The sequence below is a fragment of the Gracilinanus agilis genome, chromosome 3 (assembly GCF_016433145.1).
Source record: "Gracilinanus agilis isolate LMUSP501 chromosome 3, AgileGrace, whole genome shotgun sequence".
Taxonomy (NCBI): Eukaryota; Metazoa; Chordata; class Mammalia; order Didelphimorphia; family Didelphidae; genus Gracilinanus; species Gracilinanus agilis.
The window spans coordinates 371,149,834-371,155,833 of NC_058132.1; positions in this window are offsets into that span (position 1 = coordinate 371,149,834).

The window sequence follows — 6,000 nt, forward strand, 5'->3', positions numbered from 1 at the left end:
ACTGTGCCACCTAGCTGCCCCCTAATGTGTTCGTTTTAAGAAGAGACATTGAAAAAGCAGAGTATGCTAACAGTAGGATAACAAAGACAGAGAAAAGGCCTGAAACCATGCCATAACAAAGCTTTTTTGAAGGAACTGGGAATATTTAACTTGAAGAAGAAAGAACTTAGAGGCAATATCATGAGTGAATGAAAAAGTATTTGTTAAATGAAATGTGTCAAAAGTCCTGATCTAAAAGCTGATTGCAGTTTTCAAGAATTCTGAGGGCTGTCAGATTAGAGATGAGAAACAGGCATAGAAAATAGGAGAGGCAGGCTGGCCCATCCACTTTGCCTTGTGGGTTCAGGTGGGACCTGTGGGCTGGACTGGCCAATGATTACTATGGATCCTACCTTTTCCTTCCCAATTTCATTCCCACCATCCCCACTGCAAACCTTCTTCCTTCTCTGGACCCCTGCAATAGCCTTCTGCCCCAACCCACTACAGCTTCCCTGAAGTTTAAAGAGCTTCATAGAAGAATTAGCCTGACTAAAAGCAAGAAGCCTTTGCTGGCCATATTTAAATTTATACAAGGAAAGACTTGAGATTTAAGAGCAGATATAGAGGATAATCAACAGATAATCAACAAAAACACAGAGAGGGAGAACAGGAACAACAAGGGAAGAATACAACTAGAGTAACATCCCTTCCCAAAACCAAAAAAATAAATAAATAAAGCTAAGGCAGCATCTGTCATTTCCAAAGCAGAGTGGAGAAGCACAAGGCAGGGGTATAACCAGTGACACCATTAGGGCTTTGAGTGTAATGACCTGGGGAGGTGGGGGGGGGGGGGGAATGGAGGGAAGGTAAGAGGCAGAAGCTCACAGTGGATTTATAAGGACATTCTCTAGACTCAGCACATCCAAGTAATTAAGCTCTCAAGTACTCTTTAAAGTTTAGTGAACAGAATGACAGTGTCATATGTCACTCTAGGCATTAGGGCAGCTCAGCAATGAAAATTAAGAGGTCCTGGGAACTTGAACAGGAAAAAGATAATTTTATCTTTATTTTCGTTAACCTCTGACTGAAATTTAGCATTTCCTTCAATAATATTATTCTCAGGGGCAGCTGGGTAGCTCAATGGATTGAGAGCCAGGCCTAGAGATGGGAGGTCCTAGGTTCAAATTTGGCCTCAGACACTTCCCAGCTGTGTGATCCTGGGCAAGTCACTTAACCCCCATTGCCTACCCTTACCACTCTTCTAACTATGAGCCAATACACAGTACTGACTCCAAGATGGAAGGTAAGGGTTTAAAAAATAATAATAATATTCTACAAAAGGTTTCCCTAGAGGAACAAGGTCCATAACTCACAAACAAACAAGATTAAGAAAGGTGATTGAGAAACAATCTATCTGACACAATAGGAAGAATACTGACTACGGCTTAAGTTTTATGGTCATAGGTTCTATGAACAAAGGATTACAGAAGGAAGGTTGAGGTGGCAGACAGGAGAAAAGTCATAAGTTGGGCAAGTCTTAGAAAAACAGACAGGTTTTCTAGGCTATTTCATTTCCTAATTCATCTGTCCCCACCTCTAGGCACTTCCTCACCTCATCTTATCCATCCTACATATTATCATATTCACATAATTGGCAATAAATCTATCATCCCATTAGTACAGAGCATTCCCAGATGGGGAACTTCCTCTACCAAAGCAGATAAGCACTTGTTCTCTAACTTAAAATATTAAAAAATTGCCCAGTGATGGTGAACCTATGGCACATGTGCCAAAGATGGCAAGTTAAGCACTTTCTGTGGGCACACAGCCCCCCCACCTACCCAACCCCCAGAATTTGTTACTAGAAAGGCAGAGGGACTCAGATGGAGCTGCTCCCCTCTCCCTCTCCACTGTGCCTCATAACTTTTTTTTACACCCTCCACCCCTCTGCCAGGCAGCCCAATGGGAGCACAAAGAGGATAAGGTGGACAACTCACAGGAGGCAGAGCTGAAGGGGAGCAGAGCACTCGGGCCACTTCCCTCCCCCTCTCTATACACTCTGAGGACATTTTTTACTTCATTCGCCCCTCCAACCAGCAGCCCAATTGAAGCACTTCCTCCCTCCCCTGTGTGGAGTAAGGGGAGGGGGGGCAGGGAGTGCCTGGCACTCAATGGGGGTGGGCAGCACTCCATCTCTAAAAGATTCACCATCACTGCCCTAGAACACTAAGAGGGCAGCTAGATTTTACAGTGGTTAGAGCTCCCAGTTGGAGTCAGAAAGACTCATTTGTCTGAATTGAAATCTAGCCTCAGACACTTACTAGATGTGTGAGCCTGGACAAGTTGCTTAATCCTATTTGCCTCAAATTCCTCATCTGCAAAATAAACTAGAGAAGTAAGTGGCTAACCACTCCAGTATCTTTGCCAAGGAAACCCCAAAATGAGGTCACAAAAAAATCAGACACAAATGAAACAAATAAACAAGAACTTGTGTTATTTGGAATTTGGGGGGGTTCCATTGAGAGGTATTTGGGACTCATTTGAGCCTTAAAATATCTAGATATATCACAAACTTCCTGTGGATGTTTAGGGGACTTGGAAACTACATTTTCCATGATTCAATGGGTTTCCAGTTTTGACGTGATGACGTGTACCAAGGTAAAGGGTAGCTTAAATTGGAAGGTGGGGCTTGAGATTTCCTCTTGGTTTACGTAGGAGAGGTGAGAGAAGGTAATGGCTAATGGTGGCAATTTGATTAGATCTCGATTTTATTCTACCAACATGGCCTTGATTAAAATATTACTTTTCCTTTTAATATCAGCCTTTACTTATTTTAATCATTACAAACTAGAATATCCAAAGGTTAAGTGACTTTCCCTGAGTCACAAAGTCAATGTTAATCCTAAAATAAATCTTTCTTAAGCACAGGTCTAATTACTTCCTGACTCATAAACATTCTCTCCCCTTCCTTTCTCTTTTCCTCTCTCTTCTTCTCCCCATCCTTCTCTCTCTTCCTTTCTCTCTCCCTCCTCCCCTCTCTCTACCTCCTTCTCTCTCTGTTTCACTCTCTCTGCCTTTCCTTACTTTCTCTTCCCTCTATCTCTTATTCCCCTCCTCATCCTTTTACCCCATTAAATCCCCTGAAATATATTCCTGTAATGAATTGTATGTATTTTTTCTCCTTTGATCAATTCAAATGAAAATGGAATCAAGTGTTACCTACTCTCCCTAACCCTCTTTCCTTGTTTGCATAGAATACAAAGTTCCTATGAAGCTGTTGTCCTTACATCAGGAATGATTTACTGTTGTTCGGCCATTCCAGTCATATTCTACTCTTTGCAAAAGAGCCCTTTTGCAGTTTTATTGGTACTGAAATGTTTTGCCATTTCCTTCTCCAGTCCATTTTACAGATGAGTAACTGAGCAAACAGAGAGAATTAACTCACCCAGGGAAATACAACTAGTAAATTTCTGAGACCAGATTTGAACTTATGAAGATGAATTTTCTGATTCTAAACCTAGTGCTCTGTCCACTGCCTTATCTAGTTGCCCCAGAAATACTTAAAAATCCTCTATTTAAATTAAAATCAATTTTCCCTATTACTATTATATTCTCTTTTTCCGAGTAAGTTTTTTTTTTTTTAAATTTTAAACCCTTAACTTCTGTGTATTGACTTATAGGTGGAAGAGTGGTAAGGGTAGGCAATGAGGGTCAAGTGACTTGCCCAGGGTCACACAGCTGGGAAGTGTCTGAGGCCAGATTTGAACCTAGGACCTCCCGTCTCTAGGCCTGGCTCTCAATCCACTGAGCTACCCAGCTGCCCCCCCAAGTAAGTTATTCTTGACTGCAAATCTATATCCTTTGCCTTCTGAAATATTATATTCTGAGCTCACAAGCTCCTTCTTAGGGGTGGCTACTAAACTCTGATGAACCTGACTATGTCTCTTTTGTGTGGAATTAACATTAAAATAGAGCCCATATTTGGCACATGCACATTAAGGTAGGACATAGAATGATAGTGTAGTTTCTGATGTACGGGTGGTAGCCATCTGACCCAGTGATTTATTTCTGGTCATGTCTTTGAGGTAGTGCAGTAAATCTTAAATAATCTCTCTTCCATCTGTTTTTTGTATCAGTTGTTTTTCATATGAGTTATCTTATTTTTTCTTTTCTATTTTTCAATCATTTGACTCTTTTAATGTTTTTTCTTATCTCTCAGAAACATTAGAAGATTGTTGCTAGAGACTCTGCCACTATCAATCTGCTGGAAAGTTAGGCTGGGTCAGTGATGGAATTTGAGGCTCTCCTTTGGTCTGGGGCTCCTGTTGTCATTATTTCACTGCAGTTTAGATTGGGTTGGAAACTGGAATTGAGTCTCCACTTTTCTCCTGTAGTCATAGTTACCACTCACTTCTGAACTTGCTCTTTGCTCAGTACATAGCTACAAGAATACAATTGTTTTTCATCCCTGAAACTCACCCTTAGTACAGGTCCCCTCCTCAGTCAGTCCTAGATCTCTGACCTAGAACTGAATAGTGCGTAATTAGAATCTGATCCCCAAAACTTCAATTCCCAGCATCCCACTTTCATTCTCATGGTAAGTCCTTACGTTTTGGAGAAAAAGTTTCTGGGACCCCACCCCCCTCTCTCTTTTTCATTTGAACATGGCTAGGAAAACTTCTCTTTACTCAGGGTTCCACTTTTGTTCTTTTATTTCTTTTACTTCAAGTGATTATTAATAAATCTTATAAAATTTAATATTTGGAGTTATTGGATATTAATTTTAATCTTACAATAGTAAGAGGCAAAAGCTGCCAATGACCAATGAGCCATCTCTCACGCTGCACAAGTTCAGGTACTTGCATGCTAGATCTGGGATTTCTCCTTGACTTTAAGCACTATTTCTCCCTATGTTGGCATATTCTATGTTGAAGATGTTCCTAGCCAATCCCATCCCCAGTATTCACAGACCTCACCGTCTCCTTTTGTTAGCCTAGGCTGGAAAAATCATTCACTGTGATTTTTTTCCTGGGATTTTCTGATCGGGACTTGGTCTGGTGAGCTTTTTAGATTTGTGTGGAGGGAGTTATGGGATTGACCTTGGTTATACAGCTTTCTGATACTTCTCCGGCAATGGTTCCCCAGTATCTATGTAGATCATAGAATAGCAGAGCTGGAGGGAATGTTGGGGTCACCCAGCTCAAAAAAGGGAAGACTATATGAACTGATGCAGAGTAAAGGAACTAAAAATATGAAAACAATATGCACAGTGACTATGAAAATATTAGAATAAATAACAAAAAGACAAAAATGAATGTTGCTATTATGATGATCATAACCCTTGGCCCTAGAATATACTTCCTCCTATTCTTTCAGAGAAACAAACCATACTCAGTACCTCAAAAAGTCAACAGCTATTGATGTAATAAAAAAGTACTTATACCATCAGAGTTTGTTGATATATTCATTAGTTATACAGAATTGTCTTTTTTTTTTAATTCATAGGAGGGGCAAGGATATATTTAGAAATAAAATTTATATGGAAACTAAGAAATCAATAAAAAAAAAATTCAGATCATGGATGTGGATGTAAAGGACTTTCAGAGTGACTGGATCCAATCCCGTCATCTTATGGTTGAGAAAAAGGATGCACAAAGAGATTGGACTTGTACAAAGGGACAAAGAAAGTAAGTTGCAGACCCTAAGTTTTTATACAAGTCCTCTGACTCTAGATCCAGTCCCCTTTTTACTATTAATGTATTCCATGTGTTGTTGGTTTTTTTTCCAGACATATTCACCTGTGTTTCTATCCTCAAGGTGACTCCAGATCAGAAAACAAAATGGGTTTCAACAGATTCTAAACCTAGAATTTCCAGGTCAGGAGATCCAGGGAGGTCTGGGACAAAAGCACAGCCTCCAACTTTGAGGATACCTACAGTACTACTGATCCTACAGACACATTGCCACCGTTTCCTGCTGTCTCCTCACTTCTTGACCTTTGTTGGACAGGAAAAATGAGTA